Source organism: Crotalus tigris, unplaced genomic scaffold, assembly GCF_016545835.1.
Source record: "Crotalus tigris isolate CLP2741 ecotype Arizona unplaced genomic scaffold, ASM1654583v1 scf7180000018825.4774228, whole genome shotgun sequence".
NCBI lineage: Eukaryota > Metazoa > Chordata > Lepidosauria > Squamata > Viperidae > Crotalus > Crotalus tigris.
The window spans coordinates 3,130,037-3,153,674 of record NW_024097215.1 but is presented as its reverse complement, the minus strand read 5'-3'; the positions used below and the strand labels follow the sequence as shown (position 1 = coordinate 3,153,674).

The window sequence follows — 23,638 nt, the reverse complement described above, 5'->3', positions numbered from 1 at the left end:
CCATAAGTGGGTTTAATGGACACGAGAGTAGATTTTCTCTGGTAGCCACAAAACTATGGAACTTTGACCCTTTAGTTTGTGAGGTTTTATTATTATTATTTCTCATCATCTAATACTTTGGCTGCGTCCAGCAATCTGTAGGCAAGCTTTTAAAATCTTTAAAGGTTTTTCTCATTTGGCTGTGTCTTAGATGCAATTCTTAAATCTTTGGTTTTTGCTTCTCATCTAACAAGCTTCTTCAGTTCTGAGTGAACGAATTAAAAAAAAAAACCTTCTAAATGATAGATGGGATTGCTATCATGCAGGTGTATCTCACAACAGCCTAATTAAACTTGCTTTATAGTTGGAATGTTTTTAAAATGCTAGTTCAGGGGTAGGGAACTGTGGCTCTTTTATGACTTGTGGACTTCAATACCCAGAATTCCTGAACCAGCCATGTTGACTCGGGAATTCTGGGAGTTGAAATCCACAAGTCATAAAACAGCCAAGGTTTTCTATCCCTGTGTTAGCTGGATTTTCATCAACCGCCTTGAGCATCTGGAATTACAAAGACATCTGATAAAATGAGTGAATAGAATCAATCAAGGTAATTGCACATCCTTCTGGTAGATAAAGCAACCATGGATAATTCTCTTTAGCAAAGGCACAGAAAACATTTCTAGAGATGTAAACAGTATGCCCAGATTTGTCATTTTGGGCTAGCCAATAAGATTAGGCATCTGCCATTTGAATTAAATGGGCCAACCACTAGACCTTGTGGATTTCCTTTAGGTTGCAGCCCAATTTCAGTGGAAGAAAAGCATGGGTTTGTAAAATGACAGTCTCCTCTAATGGCTAACTTCATGAAGACAAGAGCAGGCAGAGTTGAGGGGTGGAATTAAATAGGTCATCAATTTAGAGTCCTTGCGTGGTCACAAGAGATCCTAGTCCAGCCCCCCCCCCTGAATTCCATTGACCCTTACCTAGCATCAATTTAGTTAGTTGACTAGATTCTTGTGTATAGATTTGAATAACTCTTCTATGCTACAACTTTACAAACGATCTTGATTCTTTGGGCTTAATACTTCACACAACATGCTAAGCCCACACTAACAATGCAGTGGTTGTGCTCACTTCAGCATGCTGCGCATAAGCAATGAAGTGATATTAGGCATGATTGAAGGTACACAACCTGCTCCCTTATTAAGTACTCACCCTCATTTTTGGTCTGTTGCACGAACCCAGCTATCTTGTGATCAAGGCATTCCTAGAGATGAAGGAGGCAAATCAGAAAGAGAAAGAAAAAATCCTAATCCCCTCTTATAGTGTTTAATTTTCTTATAGCTCAAAGTACTGTAGACCTTGATGTCCTATTTCTTTAGCAACAGGGTTCCCACTGTTTTTCTTGGGTGGCCAATTCCACCGTCTAATAATAGTCCTCTCCATTAGGAAATGCTCCCTGCTATCAGATATTATACATTTATGATGTGATTGCTATCCTTTTCCATCTCTCTCTCTCTCTTCTCTTTATCTCTCCCCCTCTCTCCAATCTACAAAGCTTTTCATAGCCCCCTTCTTCACCCTCCAGTATTGATGGCTTCAGATATCTCTTCCTAAAGAAGAAAGCTGTGGGGCACAGGTTGAGTTTTCTCTGTTCATCCTCACCCCAGCAATACCTGAACCCCAACATCTTTTAAAGTGCTGGGACAGAGACTCCATGGAGAATTAATACCAAATCAAGTTCTTACACTAGAGGGTACTTAAATGAACAGTCTGGCTTCCTAGTAAAGCTAGCAAGATAGCTGGAACGTAGCCAAGGTTTTTTCGAGGTAGGTCACCATATTGCTTCTTTCCCCATAATCCATTTCTGTTTGGATTTTGCTGTGCAGAAAGACCATTCCCCCCCCCCCACCACGTTGATATTCCTGGGGACAGTTCTGCTTTTATCTCTGTGTGATTGACGGAAAGCTTTTCTCTCGGATATTAATTGTACACTTTGAGGGGCTTAGTACACCATTTCTAGTCTACGATCTTCACTTTGTCAAGTTGGGATCCCGGCAGGCCATGACTTTAGAAAGCATCGTTGGGGTGGGAGCCACAAAGTTCTATTGTTGCAAATTGTGGCACGAGGCAGAGCGCTCTCTGCGTAGGGCGGCCTATTACTGCAAAAACGTCCCCCCAGATGAGTGCTGTACACACTCCGCCTCTTCCAGATGGGGGTCCTTTTCATTTTAGGCTTAAAGCAATTGCTCCATTCTGCCAGCACGCTTTCTCGGTAGGGGGACGCGAGTTGCTCAATGCTGTGAGTTAGCGAGAAGAAAGGCTGGTCCCTGTTTGATCTTCTCAAGTTGCCAGCCCTTTATTTTTAGAAGTGAAAACAAAGTCAGCTCTTTTACGCGAAGGGCTGAGAAATAGCACCTGCGATGGAGGATGCTCTCAAAGTTTTTGTGAGGAGGAGGAGGGGCTCCTGTAAGGTTTTCTTTCTTCCTATTCATTTTTTTCTCCCCCACCCAATTTGTCTTTTAAACGTCACCTTTGCAAAAATGGTACAAGTATAATTTGAGTGCCCCTCTGAACATAGAATAACAGAGTTGAGGGGGGTCTTCTAGTCCAACCCCCTGCTCAAGCAGGAGACCCTGCACCATTTAAGATAAGTGCCTGTCCAGTCTCTTCTTAAAAGCCTCCAGCGATGGAGAGCCCACAACTTCTGAAAGCAATCTGTTTCCAGCAGTGGATTGCTCACACCGTTAGGAAATTTCTCCTTACTTCTAGGTCACTAGGTCACTTCTAGGTCACTTCTCTCCTAGGTACTTCTCTCCTTGGTTGGTTTCCAACCATTGTTTCTTGTCTTGCCTTCTGGTGCTTTGGAAAATAGTTTGATCCCCTCTTAGGAGCCCCTCAAATATTGGAAGCACAAACATTGGACATACTCCGCTTAGAAGCAATGCTGGAAAGGAAAAATGATAATTACATTCTGCAATATTGCAGAACTGTTGGGAAAAGAAGGGATGGGGTGTCTTTGGTAATGACTAGCAGGTGTACTTATGATATAGGTCCGTGGTGGCGAACCTATGGCACGTGGGCCACAGGTGGCAAGCAGAGCCCTCTCTGTGGGCATGCGCACTGTCGCCCTAGTTCTAGGCCTTCAGCTGGGTTTTATAAAACCTTTTCGCTTGAGGCCTCCACCGCCGTGTGTACAAAAAAAAAAGGTTCAATCAATCAATTTCAACTTCTTGCGGTAAAAAAAAAAGATCTCACAAAGTTGGAATTGATGGATTGAACTTTTTAATCCCACCCAGTCTGCCTTTACCACCACAGCTACACCCACCCCATGGGCCACGCCCACCCGGCATCCAACGATACATAAGTGGGTTTTGGGTTGCAGTTTGGGTACTCGGTCTCTAAAAGGTTCGCCATCACTGATATAGGGAGTCCTTGACTTACAACCATTCATTCAGTAACTGTTTCAAGGTACAACGGCACTTCTGACCTTTTTTCACAGTGACGACCATTGCTGTGGTCACGTGACCAAAATTTGGACGCTTGGCAACTGACTCATATTTATGACGGTTGCAGTGTCCCGGGGTCATGTGGTCCCTTTTTGTGACTTTCTGACAAGCAAAGTCAGTGGGGGAAGTTGTTACTAACTTAACAAATGTAGTGATTAGTTTAACAACCAGGCAAAAAAAGAAGTTGTAAAATGGGGCAAATCTCACTTAACAACTGTCCTGCTTAGCAACAGAAAAGCGGGACTCAACTGCGGTCCTAAGTCCAGGACTACCTGTATTGCCAGGGTACTTTTCTACTCACTTCCAGACAGTTGTAAAATGTAGGTTATTTTTTTCCTTTGTTAAGGAGAAGACACACAAAAAAGGCAGGTTTAAGCTACAGTACATCCAGGGGCACTGAATGCTGATTTTCTTGGAAGTCTAAAGAATGATTCTTTTGTTAAAATTTCATGGGTTGGTGCTGGTCCCTTTCTACTTAATAAGATTTTCTTGTCAGTCTTTCCCAACATTTCTCTTCTTTGCTGCTCAGTGTCAGCAGCATTTTTGTTCCATGGCTGTGTCTCCAATGCATTTAACCGTGGCACAAAGATGCCCTGACAATATTTATTTTCCGCTTGTCCCTTGATACTGTCCTTACCTTGTCCTAGCCTTTAAGGTCTCATTAGCTGCACCGTCTTGAAGCACATCCAATACTGGCCAGTCAATAACCTCAGCCTATAAAATCTGTAGGCTTTTTCACACAATTCCATGGCGGCAGGGGGAGGGGAGACCGGTGACGGCCAGTGACTTGGGAATACAAGCAATAGATTCAGAATAGGTATCGGCAATGAGAATAGCAAATGTCATGGAGTGTTTTCCTATCCAGGGTGAGTTGATAGCAAGTCAACTCAACGGTGGAGAATGGCTCCTAAGAGAGATGGAGAACTGATAAAAAGGGAATGAATATAAAGGGAGGCAAATAGCAGAAGAGGAAGTAAGAAGAAGTAATCCAACTTTTTTATTGTTTAAAGCCTATTAACAATCCCCAGGAAAAGCAAAATAAATAACAGAAGCCAAGCCAATAACCATCCCTAACCGTGACTGATCTGTATTCCCGTATTAGACTATGCATCTGTGTTGGCAGCCATCTGGATTTGAAAGGCAGTATATCATGTACGTAATGTGTGTGGGTGAGTGTGTATGTGTGTGTATACATACAGTGGATTTTTTTTTTTTTTGAAGGATGGGCTGCAATTTGGATGAGCTATGCAAATCTAACTCTGCAAATAGAAATCAAGGTGAGTCCAGCCCAATTTTCTGCAGCTCCTTCCCCTCCACCTTGATTCTATTATGCATTTTATGGAGACAACTCGGTGCAGGGTGTCTAAGGAAGCACCTTATATCATTGGAACTAACTAGTAGAATGTAAGACGAGTAGAATGGTCTACTTTGGCTCCCTTCGGCCAAAGAACTTTGGCTGGTGAGGTCCAGGAGAAGAGCCTTTTCTGCTGTGGCCCCTTCCCTCTGGAATATTCTCCCATCAGAGGCAAGAACCGCCCCCTGCAGTCCTGGCCTTCCGGAAGAGCCTAAAATCGTGGCTCTGCCACTTGGCCACTGGGGGTGGCTGATGGAATAGAGAAGAGTCTCACCCCCAGGCTACCCATCATCTCGGTTTTAATTTTAATTTTTAGCTTTGTATTCTATTTTAATTGTTGTTGGGTGTTTATTTGCACTTTTTAACTTTTATTATATTGTAAGCTGCCCAAATTCGCTGTATTACTGAGATGGGCAGCAAAGAAACCCGTTAAATAAATAAACAAACAAATAACCCCTTCATGTCATCACCTCCTGGCCAACTAGTAGAGACCACTTGCTGGGAACGAGGGCATCATCTGGGCACGGAGAGAAACCAAAAGCTAGAGTAAGCTGGCCCTTGATCTAATCTATTCACAGAATCCTACATTTTGTAGAAGTGATGAGATACTTACAGGAAACTTCTTGGGGAAAATAAGTTGACTTCTCAAGATAATCTTGCAGTCTGTTGCAGCTCCTGCTGAGTAAACTGTTATAGAAATTTTCAAGAGAAGCTCTTATCCGAAGTAGGAAACAAAATGTTGGTTTTTTTCCCCCCCCCTACCAATTAATCAAGGTTGTTAAACAGTGGATGAAATGCTTCTTCCTAGTTACTTCATCTTAGAATCACTGCTACAAAAAAAAAAAAAAACTATTGTTCTGTGATAGAATACTTTACAGATGGAAAAAGCCATTTCATCTGCAGAAAAGTGCTGGGAAACACTTCTTCCTAAGAACAAATACATTCCGCGGGCCAGAATTTAAGACTTTCCTAATCTCAACCATTCCATACACGTAGTTCTCGCTTAACAACTGCTCGCTTCGTGTCTGTTCAAAGTTACAGTGGCGTTCCCCGGAGCTACTTATGGCCCGAGTTCTGAGTTCCGATGACTGACCTATTCCCCCCAAAGTCACAATCATATTTTGGACGCTTTGCAGTTGCCTCACACTTACGGCCATTTGCGCTGTCCCCTAAGTCCATAATTTTTGGCATTTGGATTCCCAGTTTAGAAAAAAAAAACCATTGAAAAAAATGGCCTTGTTAATGACCGTGGCGTTGACTTAACGACTGCTTTAAAAAAGGTTGTAAAATCAGTCGTGGCCATGTTTTAACAACCACCTGAATTTCTGGCCGCAAGTCTGGATTCACTGACAGTCTTACACCGAGGACTCCTGTACTTGCTTGGAGTTGAAATCCGGCACACAGGAAAAGCACCAAGTTATGGGCAAGAATGATATAAAAAAAGAGTTGCAAGTTGTTGTTTTTTGCCAAGCCAATGACCACATTTAACATTGGAGTGGCATTTTATTTATTCTAATGTATTGTAGCCGCCCAGCTCCAATGGATTCAGTGGGGCATACGAACCCTCCCCCCCCAAAAAATCCATAAAAACACTTAAGACATAAAACCATATTATAGACAGTCTAAACTAAAACAACCTTAAAAGCAACACAAATCAAACCAAACAGCTGCCCTCTCCCCAAAATATACAATAATATGTTAACCCCAGGCTTGGGACAGATGCCAAGTTTTAAAAGCTTTCTGGACCCCTATGAGAGAAGACGCTGTCCTTTTCTTGCTGGGGGGGGGGGGAATGCTGTTCCAGAGGATGGGCCCATGACAAGGAGGTCCCCTCCTCCAGCTTCATTGAATTTTAAATGCATTAACTGTATGTAAACAAGTTAATTTTCACATGATTGCTATCTATGTAATACCAATCCATTAAAAAAGAGACAACAGTTAAGTGGCAACACTTTGAGGGACTTTGGGGGAACACAGATTCAGTGCCCGATGTAAAATTGATTGATTGATTGATTGATTACATGCCAACAAATCATCATTACTTTTAGCAACCACATAAATATTCTTCATGGCAATCTGTCTCTGGCCTGATGTTTCAGTTCTTCCAAAGGTTGATGTAAAATAGAACGGAATAAATAGACCCGTGTTTTAATTTAGAACAAAGTAGTCTCATTCTCATATTCTCTCTCTCTCTCTCTCTCTCTCTTTTTCTCTCTCTCTTTCCCTCCCTCCCTCCCTCTCCCTCTCCCTCTGTGTGTGTGTGTGTGCGCGCACACGCATTTGAGGAGTTATATGTGTGTTTTATATTAATTGACAATACAGTATTGGGTGCAGATGAGTTTTTTTTCTATCTAATCTTCTTTTGAGCAGGGGAAAAATTTATCTCAAATAGGGTCATTTTCCTGTCTCCGGTAAATTCAAAAAGTCTTAATTCTTATCATTGCACTAATAATTTGCACCTCCTCAAATGCACACCTCACCTTTGTTCCACAAATAACCTCGATGATGCAGAGGTATGTTGTGAGCAGTGCCAAGCATCTGAAACAAATGTCTGATTTAACTCGGCTGGGGATGGATTTGGGGGGGGGGGGAGAACAGAAATAGCAAACAGAGAAGCAGAATTCTGTTGGACGTTATTTGTCAGTTTAATAGCTTAAGCCAGGCCCTCCAGGAGCACAGCACATTAAAATTTTTGTTTCTCCTTGAATAATGGAAGGTGTTGTGCTTTAGCAAACCCCCTCGCCTCACCAGATAAGTGGCAGATACCATATTGATCTCAGATTAATCCTCATTCTTCTGTCCGCCACACTTTGCTTCAGCATTTGTTTGTTTGTCTTTCAGGTTTGATATTTCACTTCGCCAATTCCCCGCTGAGCTGGTATTTGGAACTGGTTCACAAGCTGCTTTTTTTTTGCTGATGATGTGCTTGCTCCAAATATTTATTTATTTATTTATTTATTTTTTAAAAAAACCAACAACTCAGGAGTTTTGGGAGGGCTAGGGTTCCCCTCAAACAACCTCTGTTGTGGCTGGTCCAAGGAACTGGCTGACTTCCAGCTACTGACATACAAAACTCTTCATGAAACCAGACAGAATTAAACTCTTTGTTTCCTGTTCGCTGACTGACTTTGAGGGAGGGAGGGAGGAGAGAAAGAGAAGGAGAAGGAGAAGGAGGAGGAGGAGGAGAGCGCACACAAAGACATTAGAGTTCTCAACAAGACCATCTTTGTATTAATTTAATTAATCAGTTAAATGATGGGAGGGAAGGATGGGTGTTTATGTAATAATTGCATGTTTTTAAGGGGGTTAAGACAGTTGTGGCGTACATAGAAAAGTATGGGAGGATGGGAGATAGCATTGGCTGGAAGCAAGTTTAGAAGAAGGCACTTAAACTGTGCAATTTCCTCAGCTCTAAATTTCAGCTCTACTTGATCCCTCTGCCAACTTTTGTCATCTAAACCATCCATCTCCTTCTATGGGTTGACTGTAGAGCGTATTTATATTTCATGATGCAGTGATTCTGTGAAAATGATAACAAATGTTGGCCCAGCTCACTAAACACACTTGAGGCAGATAATTCTAAAGATAGGATTTACTTCCTAAAGCCAGCGTCATCCCAGCCTTTGTTTATCTATTGGCTATTGTAAAGCCAATTGCCGTTTTTTGAGGTTGGGATAGCAAGGTTTTGTTTCCAAGTTAGCTATGCACACAAATGCCTTCCCCAAGACTTATAAACTAACAGCCAGGCAATTCAACAGGTTAAAAGTAACATAAATAAATTCAGGTGCCAATTTGTGAACCTGTGTAATTGAATTTCTAATGAATAGTTGCTGAGGAGAGAGTAAGTCTTAGGATTTATCCTTGCCCTTCTAATCTTGTTATTTTTACAAGTATTCCAAAGTAAAATAATTTGTGGGGATTTGGAACAAATCAGAACAAGTAATTAAAAATAGTGCACACTTCAAAATTCATGTTCTGCTGTTATTCGGTGCCTAGAGTATGCAAATACTCTAATAAATAACAGTTTTTCAGCTAACTTAATAGAGCTTTTTTAAAAAATAGCCTTACCAGATGCTTCTTATTTTGAGCGCGGTGCCATGTTTCCATTTGACATTTAATAGGATATTATAGTGGCAGAATTCTTCTTTAGAAGGTCAGGAATATTGTCTTCCAGGAAGTATTGTTTCTACTCTTCCCCAAAGTAATCATTGCTGGTCAATATGTGCAGGTAGTCTCTGACTTACGATCACCTCTGAGTCCAATATTTCTGTAGTTAAGTGAATTTTGCCCCATTTTATGGCTTCTTTTGCCACAATTGTTAAATAAATCACTGCAGTTGTTAGATTAGTAAGTCAGTTGTTAAGCCAGTGATGGCGAACCTTTTAGAGACCAAGTGCCCAAACTGCAACCCAAAACCCACTTATTTATCGCAAAGTGCCAGAGCTGCATCAGGATGGTGGTGCTCTCGGGGGGGGGGGGGGGCGGAGGGCATGGCCCACTGGGTGGGTGTAGCTGCAGTGGTCATGGCAGACTGAGTGAGTGTGGCCAGGGCCAGGGCGGTGGGGGCCAGTCCCTCGCCATCTCTGGGGCATCCCTGGGGGCCAACACCACTTGCTCACTCACTTCCTGCCCTGTCGCTTCCAAACGCCACGTGCTCGCTACTCTGGCGAACTCTGCTGGGGCAACAGCACGCGTGCCCACAGAGAGGGCTCTGAGTGCCGCCTCTGGCACGTGGGCCATAGGTTCGCCACCACTGTGTTAAGCGAATCTTTCTTTCCTACTCTTTTTTGCTTGTAAGAAGGTCACAAAAGGGGATCACATGACTCTGGGCACTGCAACCGTCATAAATATGAACCAGTTACCAAGCATCTTAATTTTTGATCACGTGACCCTGGGGAGGCTGCAACGGTGGTCAGTGTGAAAAACGGTCATAAGTCCTTTGTTTCGGTGCCGTTGTAACTTTTTTTTAAAATAAATATTTTATTAATTTTCTATTTTTACAATCACGTACTTAATAGACAACGTGTTGACTGGGTCCATTAGTAATTCCGTGGTACATATAAGCTTCTTCAAACTAAATCCAATATTACACCCTCCAATACATCCTCTCTTCCTCCGGGAATAGACATTTTCCCCCACTAAGCAAATGCAATTCTTATTGTTGGTAATAAATATGCAGTTGACTATCAGCATCTTTGCTACAGTTTTCTAATAGTTATCAATAATATCAGTTTAAAATATCTTTTCTAATCGAAACGTATCTTAATTGCCGTTGTAATGTTGAACGGTCACTAAATGAACTTTTGTAAGTTGAGGACTACTTTTATTATGTTATTTAGGCCCCTTCCCTTTTAATTTTTCAGTGGTGTTCACATTTTTGAACCCTTGGGGATTCCTCTGAATCGGCTTATGCCTTTTTCTTAAGTGGAAGATGCTTTTTTGGCTTAGATCCAAGCTTGGAATATGAAGACACTAGTATGGCTGCCTCGATCTCTTGTTCCCCTCCAGTTGGGACAATCTCATCTCCCAACTCTTTGGAAGATTGGACTGGGGAGGAGGAGCAGGTTAATTAATTTCCCTGTTAATGTCCCTATTAATTTCATGTTTCTCAAGTCCTGTTCCCTCGCTGATTTTTTTTTTTTAATTTTCAAAACTGAAATTTGCATTTAAATATTTAGCAACTATTTTAGAATACAGTTTAACCTTCAACATACATTTCTGTATACTATTCAGCCTCGTAGAGTGCCCTACTAACAGCATAATTCAGAGGTTAAATGAATTCCACTTGAAAATGTTGGCCATTCAATCCAAATAAATCTTTGGGTAGCTTTGAATCTTGGAGAAAGTATCTAAAAATAAACTCTGTTTCTCTTTTTGGACCTCCTTCCATGCCACTTCAGTTCTGGCTTAAGTCCTTAATGTTGGAACTGATGTAGGTGCATTTGCTGTATATTTTATCAGGTTCGCATCTTCCACAAACTCTTTTTAGATGTTTGCGTGTGCCTTCTTGGGCTCCTGGGTATAAATTTGTTGTTTATTTACTTTTTTTAAAAGAAAGCTTTCATTCTTCTCCACAGACAGCAGAGTTACTGATCAGTCTACAAGTGCATGCTTGTGACTTGGAAGATACATTTAGGAGTACAAGCTGTGTTTTTCCACCAGCCAAGCAATTGAGAATGGTATGTGAATCTTTATATTTGCATTGAAAAACCAGCCTTTTTTAGATCTGGTTTCTGGACAATGTTTCTTCTCTTTATTCCACCCCAATCAGTTCCTATATGCAGGGAACGTATATTCAAAACTTATTGTAAGCAATAAGGATTCACCTGTGATTCCAGTGTTTCTTAGTGTTTGCATTAATTTTTTTAAAAAAACATGGCACCTAATAGCACTTAGACGTATATACCTGTTCACAGTGCTTTGCAGCCCTCTCTAAGCAGTATATAGAGTCAGCCTGTTGTCCCTAACAATCTGGCTCCTCATTTTACCAACCTCGGAAGGATGGAAGGCTGAGTCAACTTTGAGAAAGTGAGAATCGAACTGCTGGCAGTCGGCAGAATTAGCCTGCAATCCTGCATTCTAACCACCACCGCTCTAATCAATCTTTTTTGCTTGGATATAAACCATAACAATTTGGGCTATGGATTAACAGTAGTTAACCGATAATTCCAGAACTATATTGGAGAAGAGACCATTACTTTAGGGACTCATATCTTGCAACTTCATCTTTCATAAGTTAGGATCAAGGACCGTGTCACAACATTGATTCCTTTCATTTAGCCCAGAGCCTTTTTTTTCAGTGTTTTCTTAACTTCAAATGGTCGCTAAAGGAATTATTGTAAGTTGAGGACTACCTGTATTTCAAGAATAATTTGGTAGCGCTTCACAGCTCCATAGGTTAATGGCCGTATAAGGAATCCCATTTTTGCTTACTATAAAATTCTTGCTCTTTTTTTACTGTTAGAAAAGAAATAACAGAAACAAAAACTTCCCCCAAGGAATTTAAAGTGACTCTCAAGAACTGGACAACTTCCTTCTTTTTCCTATTGCGAGCACCCCAAATAGTGTGTTTTTCTTCTCCTCTGCTACAAGTTCAATATGAAGATGCTTCAGAAACTGCATGGCTGTTGCTTATCCCACAGAGACCACTTAAAATCTCTTCTTTCTGGGGCTAAAGGTTGCAGAACAGACAGGCTCCTATTGACCTTTGTCTCTTACCAATCCATTGAACAAGAGAAGAATTCCTAAGTCTTCTTTGCCACGAGGGAATAAAATGTGAACTTCAGAAGTTTAAAATACCCCAAGAATGAACACTGTCTTCAAGGCCAGAAAAAAATGCAGCCTATATCCATAGGTAGAATTGAACGCTGGGCTTTCAACCTTCATTGCCAGCTTCTTTACTTATTTATGTTTGTCTACCTCTCTGTCTAAGAGTGAGTTTGTGTGCGTGTGCACCAGTCCATCCATACACGATGTCTTTGAAATTTGTATTAATGTCACTATTTCAATCCAAAAGAAGCAAGATTGTCTATAAAGCCTCTCCTTGAAATTTCCACTACTGTACTGTATAGCGATAAAAAATGCTTGAATAAGTGGGCTTGAATGTGCAATATATTTCCCATACATTATGCGTTTTTATCATCAACAACCTTATAAGGTGGGTTAGGATGATCTCCTAAAGCCTTATGCAGCTGTTTTGTGAGAGGATAGGGCAAGGGTGAACATCTGTTTTTGGATTAAGGGCAGCTGTTGATTAAGAGGATAGGGCAATGGTGAACATCTGTTTTTGGATTAGTAGGTTTGTCAAGAACCACAATTAAAATTTGAATTCGTTTTGAACAGCTGCATGTTATTACAAAAATGCAAAGGTTTTGTTTGCTTTTAATTGCACTGAGTGATAAATAAGATAAAGTGGTATATAAATGTGGCCTGGCTCAACTTTCCATGCCCAGACACCCACTATCATAGGGTATCTGATCTTGCAGCCAGGTATAAAGTAATTTCTTTGCAACAGGTTCAAGGGCCTAAGTCCCTCTTACCATGGTACACATGCTGAAAACCACAGGGTCCTTGGTCCAATGGATCAGCCCAGAATCTTCCTTCAAATGTCCAATCCTAGGTCAATTGTCCTGAGATGTTCAGAGTAAGCACTTCTTTTGAGGCAGCAATTCACTGGGCACAAACAACAAAGCCATATCCATTCTCCCAGCCATCCTACCACCTTCTTCTTTGTTCCATGGTTTTTATGCAGAACAAGTGACAATAAAGTCTAGTTCTCTCATGGGCCAGGCTGCTCATAGGACTCAGAAACTTCAAGCCATTGGATTCTTTCAGGAGATATTCCTCATTCAGGTGTGCCAGTAACTCGCCAAGACCTCATGGGAAAACTTTCCAGTTCTTCTATCTCAGATCCTTTCTAAGAAGGAGATAAGAAGGAGTTCAGTGTTATACAGTATATCTAAAGTATTTGCTCCTTCAGTCTGCTGTGGCCCGACTCCCTAGGGCAACCTCATAAACAGGGAGCAGCAGCAGCTATTATCAATGAACGTTTAATGCCATCAAGACATTGGACTATCGGCAGTAAATTATAGTGAGTTGTATATTGCAGGATTGGTGAAATAGGGTCTGGGGAAAGCAGGGCCCCCACCAGCTCCCCAAACTCAAATTAATGACTGTTCCAAATATCACGGGGATGTTGGATGATTTATTTGGAAAAAAACTGTGAAGATGTCAAAAGATTGAAGGTTGGAATATTTGTTCTTAAAAACGAAAGCATGAATAATCTAGACAGTTATGGGAGAGACTGAAAACATTGTTGGTCTTTATAGTGTGACTGTAGTTTACAACTTTTTTTGCTGGTTTTCAGCTAGTCTCTGGCAAAAAAAAAAATGTCTGTAGGAATGAGTGGACTCTCACTTTATGACTTTTGCAAGAAAGGTCGCAAAATCAGGTTAGATATATGGGTGCCTTGATGTAGAATTGCCTGCCATGACTTAGAATGGAAATTCCAGGCTCCGTTACATCTGTAAGTCAAGAACTGCTTGTATTCCAAGAAAGAATTGTATGCATGGAGCTTTACCAGAGAGAGGTTGTGCTTACTCAACATTGTGCACTAAGCGTGATTCTATTTCCTTTGTTAAAGTCTTCAGGGGCACAGCAATAATCTCATTACTTATTCAGTTCCTTTTATGCTTGTTTAAACATGCCCAATTACTGATAAATGCTCTCCTCCCTGTGCAGGCTGGCTATAGGTAGTTTTGAGTATATACCTGGGACACTGTGTGAGTAAATCAACCTTTATCGAAACATTTTCCCCCTTGGCTATTGGTCTCTTGAATTAAGGAGTCATTTAAATTCTACACTGAGATCATTTCTCGGAAGGATATCTTTTTTTTTCTTTTTTTTTCAGAAAAGTTTTTTGTTTTGTTTTTGCAGTTTGCAACATCTAGTGACAAGGGATTGATGAAAATAAAATGCAAGCCTGTCCGTTTTCTATTTCTATTTAAAAAACAAGAAGGTATCCTTGCGAATGTAAAGGGAAATAACTCAATGAGCATTGAAAGTTGTTCTACAATTAACCCAGTCTAGTTTGGCTCATCTAGCCCCAGATTCCGTATTGTAGCTCTCGGCTAAATTAATCGTTCAGTTGTGTGGTCTTGTGTTCTTTTTATTTAATGTCTTTGTTTATTTTAAATGCCTAGTAGCCAGAGCTTTTTTTTTTTTTTAACAATTCCTGAAAAGAAAAAAAAAATGACTCCTGGGTTATTTATTTAATTATTGCATTCTTCAAAAAAAAAATTTTTTTTTAACTGATATTTCAGGGTAGTAGAAAAAGCGTTAATTTGGAAGGAAGGGAGGGTTATCATTAAGTGGGTTGTACTGTTTTCTTTTTAACTGCTTTTTAAAGAGTGCTTTCCACTACTTCGGAGACAGTGGAACTGCAACTAATGGCAGCTTGGGGACATTCCTGACTGAGAATGTCTCAGTGGGAATGACTCTACATCAGGACATAATCTCATTCCCAGAGGCATTTTTGTTCCCCACAGTTGTTGGCTATATCAGTGAATCCAGAATTAGAATTACACAGAGCAGTTCCCCCCCCCCCCCATTCTTATGCTGACCAAAAGTATTAGACTTTAAAAATATTTAATCCTGGACAGGAGAAATCTGAACTTCAAAGCATCTGATGAAGGCAAGGGGTAGATTTAGGATCTAACCTCTCTAGCCGATTCTGAAAATGGAAACAAACAATAACCCATTGAAATGCATTGAAGCCTGATATCCTCAGATATTTCTAAACGTTATTTCCTCTTTTGACTAGTCTACTTCTTAGGGGTGGAGACTTGTGGCCCTCCAAATGTTTCTGAAATGCAGTTCCCCTCTATCTTGGCCATTTCTAGGAGAAGAGCAGTCAGAGCTGGTGGGTGGAATTAAGTATGTCATAAGCTTAGAATCATTGCATTCCCATAAACAGTCTAAATCCAATCTGTCTTGAATTCTGTTGACCCTTATCTGGTGCCAATTTAGTATTGAACTTTAGTTGACTAGATTCTTGTGTATAAGCTTGAGCAATAAATTTTCTGTACTGTGGCTTAACATATGGTCCTGATACTTTGCGCCTGTTGAAAATAGTAGTTCAACAATTCTTGACTCATACCTCTCTTATCTCCTTGTTTACCTATCTTGCTTTTCATGGACCAATGAAAAGTTTGAGTCCTCAAATAGCTATTTTACCCCAGTAAGAGTTTTGGTAGATCTAAAGTACCTTTATCCTGGAAATATTAAAAATACTATGTTTAAAATACGGTAACTCAATGATCCAAGGGTTTTTTTAGAGGCTTCAAATATTGTATTGCTGATTAGTATCAAGATTTTTATTCATGTGCTATGGAAATGGTTATAGAAAAACTTGGATTAAACCAGGGTTTAACTAATAATAGTCAAAATAATGCAGAAACTTGGGTCACCAGATGGGCAGATAGATTCCATGTAACTAATTTGACATTTTATTTTGCATCCCTATTGGCACCCAAAGAGCTAGTTCTTGTCTCTAATATTTGTGAAATTTGATTCTAAGCCAACCTTGGCCTTGTGGGATCTGCTAAGGACCCACCTTGAGCAACCAATCAGCATTTGCTTGAAGAGCAAGATGTAACTGAAAGAAAGAACCTACGTAAATGCTTATTATATACTGGGAATTGTGTAAATCCTCTTACTGGTTTTGAATGAGGATCTCTGGGTGCATAAGAGGCTGAACAATATTAGAATGTAGAGTTTAGTATTTTGCCTCCTATGACTAATAATGTTTTCCTCCCCGTTCCTTGCTCTTCCTCCCCTTGTCCAATTCTACTGCAGATACCCAGACACATTTGTTATCTTCTGTCAGATGTTAGGAGATATAACTCATGTGTTTGTATGTGCACACTTTTAGTCCCCTGTGAAGAAGTTGAATTAAGAAATCATTCTGTTAACTTAAGATCCAGTTCCATCCACTAATATTTCTTTAACGCTTCCCTGCCAGCTCTTAAAAACCTCCCGCCATGTTGACAATCAGCAAGTCATAAATCACCAAAGCATTACTTTCCATCTTATTTTTCTCTCCTAATGTTGAGAAGAAAAGGCTTATTAATGAAAGCATTTTAATAATGCCTTACCATGATTACATGTCTTTGAAAATACACTCAGCCCCAGATTATTGACAAGTCTTTGTCATCCACAGATTGATGTCACCTGGTTTGGGTAAAGAAAGGTCTGCAAAAACAACAATAACAACAACAACAACCAGGCTCAGAGAGTACCAATAACCCCTCTTTGTCATGTCTTTGTGCTAAAATCACAGACAATTCTAAGCATCAGTTGATTGTCCTGTCTTAACTGTCCATCACATTCCACAATCCCAAGAAATCCATAACAGAATAATAAGAGTTGGAAGGGACCTTGGTGGTCTTCTAGTCCAATCCCCTGCTCAAGAAGGGATAAGAAGAGATCCATGCTGGGCAATGGGTTTTATGAAGGTCTTAATTCTTTTAATGCACACATTTTTTTTTATTTGATGAACCCCAAGACTTGTGAGTTTCCTATACAGCAACAATATGTTTATTTTTGGTTTTCTCATTTTACTGACAGACCTATAGACAAGAGATAAGTTAACCTCAATACTGAAAAGTACTATAAGGACACTATAAACTTCAGGATTCGTTTCAATATATTTAATGGAGTTCGTAATATTGTCCAGTCTGAGATTCAGTTTAAAGACTTCCTTCCTTCCTTCCTTCCTTCCTTCCTTCCTTCCTTCCTTCCTTCCTTCCTTCCTTCCTTCCTTCCTTCCTTCCTTCTTCCCTCCCTCCCTCACTCCCTCCCCAGAGTTCAAATAATCATTGGAACCATTACATTTCAAATATACAAAAAAAAAAAATAATACATGCCTTCCTACTTGAAGGGTTTCCTCTAAATTTTTAGTTTGGATTATCTGCTGTATCCGCTGGTTTACTTTCTGTAGAAATATTCCTATAAAACGTAAAGCCTCCAAATCAAATGTAAGCAAATTAGTAGAATAGTATTATTGGTGTCTGAAGCAAATTGCACTTTCAGTTCCAGAACTGGGGGAAAAAAGGCAATTAACTGATTTTTTTTCCCCCCTAGACAAATGTGTCTTCCCACCTCAACTTCTAGAGTTCAGAATGTGCATTAAAAATGCATGAGTCTTATGCATCTTGAATGATTCTCCTTGTCAAATCCCCTTTACTGAGGTCTTTTCTTTAATGTTGGAGAGCATAGTTGAAGGTCTGAGAAGGCTTCACAAAAAGTATGCTTCAAAAATGAGGTCTGAAAACATTTCACAAGAATGTATTGACAAGTTTCCCTGGACGGGGTTGTGTGTCAGGGTCAGGCAGAGAGTGTGATGTTATTTTATCTGGGGAATACGTTTGGTAAGCAAGGGACATTTTTAATCTTTCACAAACACCCAGAGGGCTGGGGATGAAAATTAAGTAGATGTTTGGATGCTGCAAGGTGAAGTCATGGATCTTGTAATCCTGCAGGGAATCCTCATTTCAATCCAAATACATTATACATACAGTACATATAGATATTAAAGTTTGTTAAAAAATTTTAAGATGAACGATAAAAAAACTATCAGGAACTAAAGTTTTTAGGAAGAAAGGAAGAAATAGGAAAGGAAGAAACAAACAGAAGAACAGAAACAAAAATGCAGAAAACAAACAAAAAAAGAAATATAAAGAAACGATTTCCGATTTTCTTTTACAGCTCTTATAAGTGCAAATGGAAATTAGCCTCTTACTCTACTATCGCAACATTGTTTACAACTTTTCTATAATCTATTTTTTTCCTAATCATCACACCTGGGCCTAATTGGGGCAGTTGCTTCGAAATGCTTCAAGAAGTAGAGCAATAAGCTCACCACCCATCCACCCCCTTCTAGCAATACGGTCCCATTGCTTTGCCATCCCTTTTTTCTTGAGTTTCCTTAGTCCTAGTTTTCTTAGATTATATATATACTTTGTTGTTTGTATATAGACTGAGACCCTATGCACCAGAGACAAAGTCCTTGTGTGTCCAATCACACTTGGCCAATAAAGAATATTCTGTTCTATTCTGTTCTGTTCTGTTCCGTTCCATTCCATTCCATATTCTGTTCTGTTCCATTCCGTTCCATTCCATTCCATTCCATTCCATTCCATTCCATTCCATATTCTGTTCTGTTCTATTCTGTTCTGTTCCGTTCCATTCCATTCCATATTCTGTTCTGTTCTGTTTTGTTCCGTTCCATATTCTATTCTGTTCTGTTTTGTTTGGTTCCGTTCCATTCCATATTCTATTCTGTTCTGTTTTGTTTGGTTCCGTTCCATTCCATATTCTATTCTATTCTATTCTATTCTATTCAATTCTATTCTATTCTATTCTATTCTATTCTATTCTATTCTATTCTATTCTATTCTATTCCATTCCATTCCATTCCATTCTTCTTGTGCATCTGAGAGCTGACCCTCCCTGGAAGCCCCTAAAGATGATTTTGAAAGTGCAGAGGAGACCCCAGAAGCTTCTTAATCCCATTGGAGAGGCATCTTCCATGAGAAAGGAAATTTCTCTTGTTATCTTGTCATAAGCACATCCATGATTGCAGAGGGAAGGGCCATGGTATAGAGAAGCCCCAGCAATATTGAACTGGATCACTTATATCGATACGATATTGTATGGATTGCAGTTTCCTTGATTTGTTATAAAGTTGCTATAGCTTTGGAGCAACTGCAAGTTTAATTTAGAAGTCCCATTTTATCTAGTCTTTGTTTGATGGCCTCCTTTGCTTTATCGAATCTGAGGGTTAAAAGGAAATCAGGAGACATATATAAATCTATCCTATAAATCTATCCTGGCCCACGGTGGACACTACATACCTTGATTGTTACTGATTCAACAGCTTTGGAGGGTTTTAAGATATCCAAGCCCCAAACAAATTAAGATATTACAGACAGTAGTTGTCTCTATAATATAACTATCAACTCTCCCAAAAAACATTCATCTCTTGCTAGTCACTAGGATGTCAAAGTTTGTTTGGAGATTAATTCCACTAGAGTCAATGCACATTTTGATTTTAAGCAATATTGACTGCAATCATTCAGTGTGCAGTAGAGGAATAAGTTGTATCTTTGGAGCATATCCAGCAGTAAACAATTGACGAGTGAGGGAAGGTACCCAACTAAATATAAACACCTATGTTTGTGTGTGTCTCTTTTTCTGTGTATAGCCACATCTTTGAACTTCAGAATTCCAATAGGTGACGCTTAAAAAAGGATTCTGTTTGAAGAACCATCTCTGCAGGTCCTGGAATTTTGCCTGCAAGATGCAGAAGATCTAATTGTTCTGGTCCTTTGAAATCTGAGGCCGCTTGAATTGTTATTTTGGGACAATTTCTTACAGGTCTGTGGCCTAGTAATAAAAAAAAAGAGACCGTCCTTAATAGATGCACTGAATATTTATTTTAGAATAAGTAAGAGAATTCACCAGTGCACAAAAATGTTGGTTACTAGCCAATGTAATGGAAGAGAGGGTTATTTTTATAGCTTCCTGTATGGAACACAGGAGCTTGAAATTTAAAAAAAATGCAATAAAATATCTCTCAAAAATCTGTAGATATTTATGGTAATATACCTAGCTTGTGCAGAAATAATACGTTTATTGGTAACTTTGGTAACTTCCAAGACACTTGGAGCTTAAAACAAAGAAGAACTCAGCCAAATGTCACTATTTATTTATTTATTTATGAGACTTATATACCGCTTTAAGTGCAAGCACTCTCTAAGCGGTGTACACCAGTAAGCAATGTATATATATATATTTACATTGCCCCCAACAATCTGGGTCCTCATTTTACCTACCCCGGAAGGATGGAAGGCTGAGTCAACCTTGAGCCGGTGAGATTTGAACCGCTGACCTGCTGAACACAGTCAGCTAAAGTGGCCTGCAGTACTGCACTGTAACTGCTGCGCCACCTCAGCTCTACTACCTCTTACATATTGCTTTTCATTAAAAGTAGATTATTCTGAATTAGCTCGGGAGTTTAAATGTGACAGAAATGTCATTTTATTGCCTGGGTTTTCACCGAGGAGCCTGGAAAACAGGATAAGTTGGTTAGCTGAGGTTTTTTTTTTTTTTTAAATTGTGTCTACAGCATGGAAAGCGCCATTGTGACCAGAGGTGGTATATATCAAGAGAAGTTCTAATTGCATTTTAACAATAAGAATGTATATACCTTTGCTTTTATTGCCTTTTAAAAACACCATTGGCTATGCATGGTTGCAGATGACTTTCTTCTATTGTGGCCACCACTTGTTAATTTACCTGGGTCTGCATTTTCCAGATGGGGTAATTTTGTTAATCTTGTTATAGTGAATACATTATTTACCTACAGACCAAACCATCTAGTGGTCCTTGACAGAGTATTAGATTTGTTTTGGCACACAACTAGAAGCTTGTATTCAGAGGCTGTATGTGCCTGAAAGTGGTGCAGTGAAGAATATTTCTTCCCCTTTCTGTTTGGCTTTAGCATTTCCAAAGGCTCCCTTTGTGTTCGGCTTTCCAAAGCAATACAGTTGATCTCTCTTGGTTCATAGTATTGATCTAACCCAAGTGGAGCCTTTAGGGAAGGATAATTCAATGCAAGAACATCCCCTTGGAATGAAAATAAAAACTGAATAAGAAACAAGTAACTCTTGGCCAACATATCTAGGAGCCTAAAAATTATGCCAGGCCAGATCTAGTCAGCACCTGGATGAGATCACTTTAGGGAATAGCAGGGATGTAAACTAGACTAGGAAGAACGTCAAGAAAATCTTCATGGTTGTGGCCAGGAAATCAGGAATTGAGCTCGACTCAAATGGAACTGCAGTGAGAAAAAAAAAATCTAGACAGAGATGGTAGAAAAGAGAACTTTGCTCTAGGACAGGAGGGTCAAACTCGCCACGTCACGTGATTTGTCACGACGTATCACAACTTTTTCCCCATTGCCAGAGGTGGGGTGGGCGTGGTTTTGGCATGACGCATTTGGCCTGTGGGCCGGCAATTGGACACCCCTGCTCTAGGAGCTCATCCTTCAGTATTATCTCACTTACATTTGTTGGGCAAGAAAGGGAAATCTGGAGTCAGTCTCATAACTGACTTTATGTTTTGAACTAAGATAATGTCATTGCTTACAGCAGTGGTTCTCAACCTTTTTAATGCCGCGACCCCCAACCGGTCATAAGTCGAGGACTACTCAACCGGTCGTAAGTCGAGGACTACTCAACTGGTGCAGCACCGTTTGCAGAATGGGACTTTTGGCGGGCTCAGCAGGGCAGAGAGAGCCTGGACAATTCCTATTGACTTTTGAAAGCCAATAGAATTAGACTCTATTCAAGAGAGTCCATTCTGTTGGCTTTCAAAAGCCAATAGAATAAAAGGGAGTAGCACAGCTAAGGAAAAGGGGGAAAAAATGGCGGACTGCGTTGTTTGGCGACCCCCGTGAAATGGTCCTTCGACCCCAAATGGGGTCCCGACCCACAGGTTGAGAACCACTGGCTTACAGAGATGGGAAGATTAGCCCTGTTCTTTCTGAGGATCTGCAGAACGGATAATTCTCCACCAAATGTGTGAGTTGAGGAATGTATTGGACCACTTTTCTGCATTTCAAGAAGGAAAAGTCTCTTAACAACCTCCGAAGGGCAGGGTTTCCGTTTTGTGGAGACACTGCAAGGGCCTTGCTGTTGAAAGGGATCCAAATGGAAGGGATTTCCCCCATAATGCCTTCCCTTGGAATTTTACTGAAATTTTAAAAAAATACTGTGTGGTTTAACACAGAGGTCCCCAACCTTTTGGGCAGTAGGGAACAGTTCCATGGAGAAAGATTTTTCCATGGACTGGAGAGTGCGTGGTTTTGTGTACTGCCTGCATCCCACGGATGGGGCTTTGCTTGTTTGTGCAGAGCGGTTGCTGGCATGCGCAGCCCGGTCCATAGACCGGGGGCTGGGGACTCTGATTTAACAGATGATATTTAAAGGCAAGGACATTCATTTAGATCCTTTACCTACCTTGTCAGGAAAGGGGTAAGAAAAGTATTTTCCAGCCACCTGGATTTCATAAACTTTATCTACTGGTTTGATAGAATTTCCAAAGCCAGTTGTCTTCCAAGTATTGTTTTTGGTCTTGCTACTGGTGACGTGGAAAGTTCTGAAGTACTCTCCTTTCCCTTCTCTCCAGCATTATCTGCTGTGATTTCCAGCTTTGAGTTTCCAAAGCATTCAACATTTTTGGAAAGGGCTAATAAAGCCCTAATGAAGACCTCATTCTCTTTTCCAGATACATTTTTCTCCCCCCGCCTCCACCCCCGTGTTGCCTCTGGGCTGGACTTTGTGGGTGTTACTACAGCTGCACATGCTGGTAATGATCCTTATACAACACATTTCTGGTCTGCTATGCTCCCTGGAGGATCTTGTGAGCTTCACTTGAACTGGGTCTGTTTTATGAGTGATTTAATGTGGTGTAAGCAATCTGCGTACATTGTGTATGAGTGTCCAAGAATGAGACAGAACGCGCTACTGCTGTTGATACCACATTATTTTATTAGAGTTTCAAAGCTGATATTAAGTGGACATGATTTCTTCTTATGGACCATTAATTTTACTTTATTGCTGGCCTGATGGCCGTTACCCTCCTCTTCTTACCAATACATTCCTCCATTAAGCTTGTACAATTAACAAAATATGAACTGTTTAAGGCATTGCTTTGAACAATGGGTCAGTGCAAAATAGGGCTGGGAGTGTGCATGGGGCTGTATAGGAACAATTTGTGGTAATGGGGGGCTGAGGAGTGGAAGGAAGTAAAAAAAAGAGAAGATTTTTAAGCCCTGGAAGATTATGAGCTGTTTCACATGAGTTATTTTGTAGTAAAGGACAGATATATTTGTAGTTTCCAGTTGGGTAACCATGCACAAACATAAAAAAAAAAGAAATTCCCGTGATTTATCTAATAAATTAATCATATAAATGGCTAGCTTGTTAACCAGATACTTCTAATATTGTTGCATATGATTCAAATAGCTTTAGTTTGAGAAAAATGTGTGAAAGCAATGTGGAGAGACACATCACAAGAGTTATTTTTTATATATATGGATGGAGAAAAAGGAGTTATAACCTAAAGCTCCTTTTTCTGTTTTCTTTATTTCTTTATATAATTCTCCAAATCACATAAAAATAATTTTAACCTAGCAAAGCTTTAAAATTCTACACATTTTTGTAGGTATGTT

General features: G+C 40.0%; 1 protein-coding gene across 6 annotated transcripts in view; it reads left to right on the top strand.

The window, feature by feature from the left end:
* PKNOX2 (PBX/knotted 1 homeobox 2) overlaps positions 1-23,638 on the top strand; it is a 271,719-nt gene that overhangs the window by 33,304 nt on the left and 214,777 nt on the right. For 3 of the 6 annotated variants that reach the window (XM_039356443.1, XM_039356444.1, XM_039356442.1), the window contains exon 3: positions 10,920-11,021. The exons of 1 other annotated variant lie outside the window; for it this stretch is intronic. The gene's annotated coding sequence lies outside the window, so the exon portion shown is untranslated. Of the gene's footprint in view, positions 1-4,709; positions 4,766-10,919; positions 11,022-19,640; positions 19,780-23,638 lie in introns of those variants that run through there. 2 more of the 6 variants (XM_039356446.1, XM_039356448.1) reach the window with 2 other exon arrangements.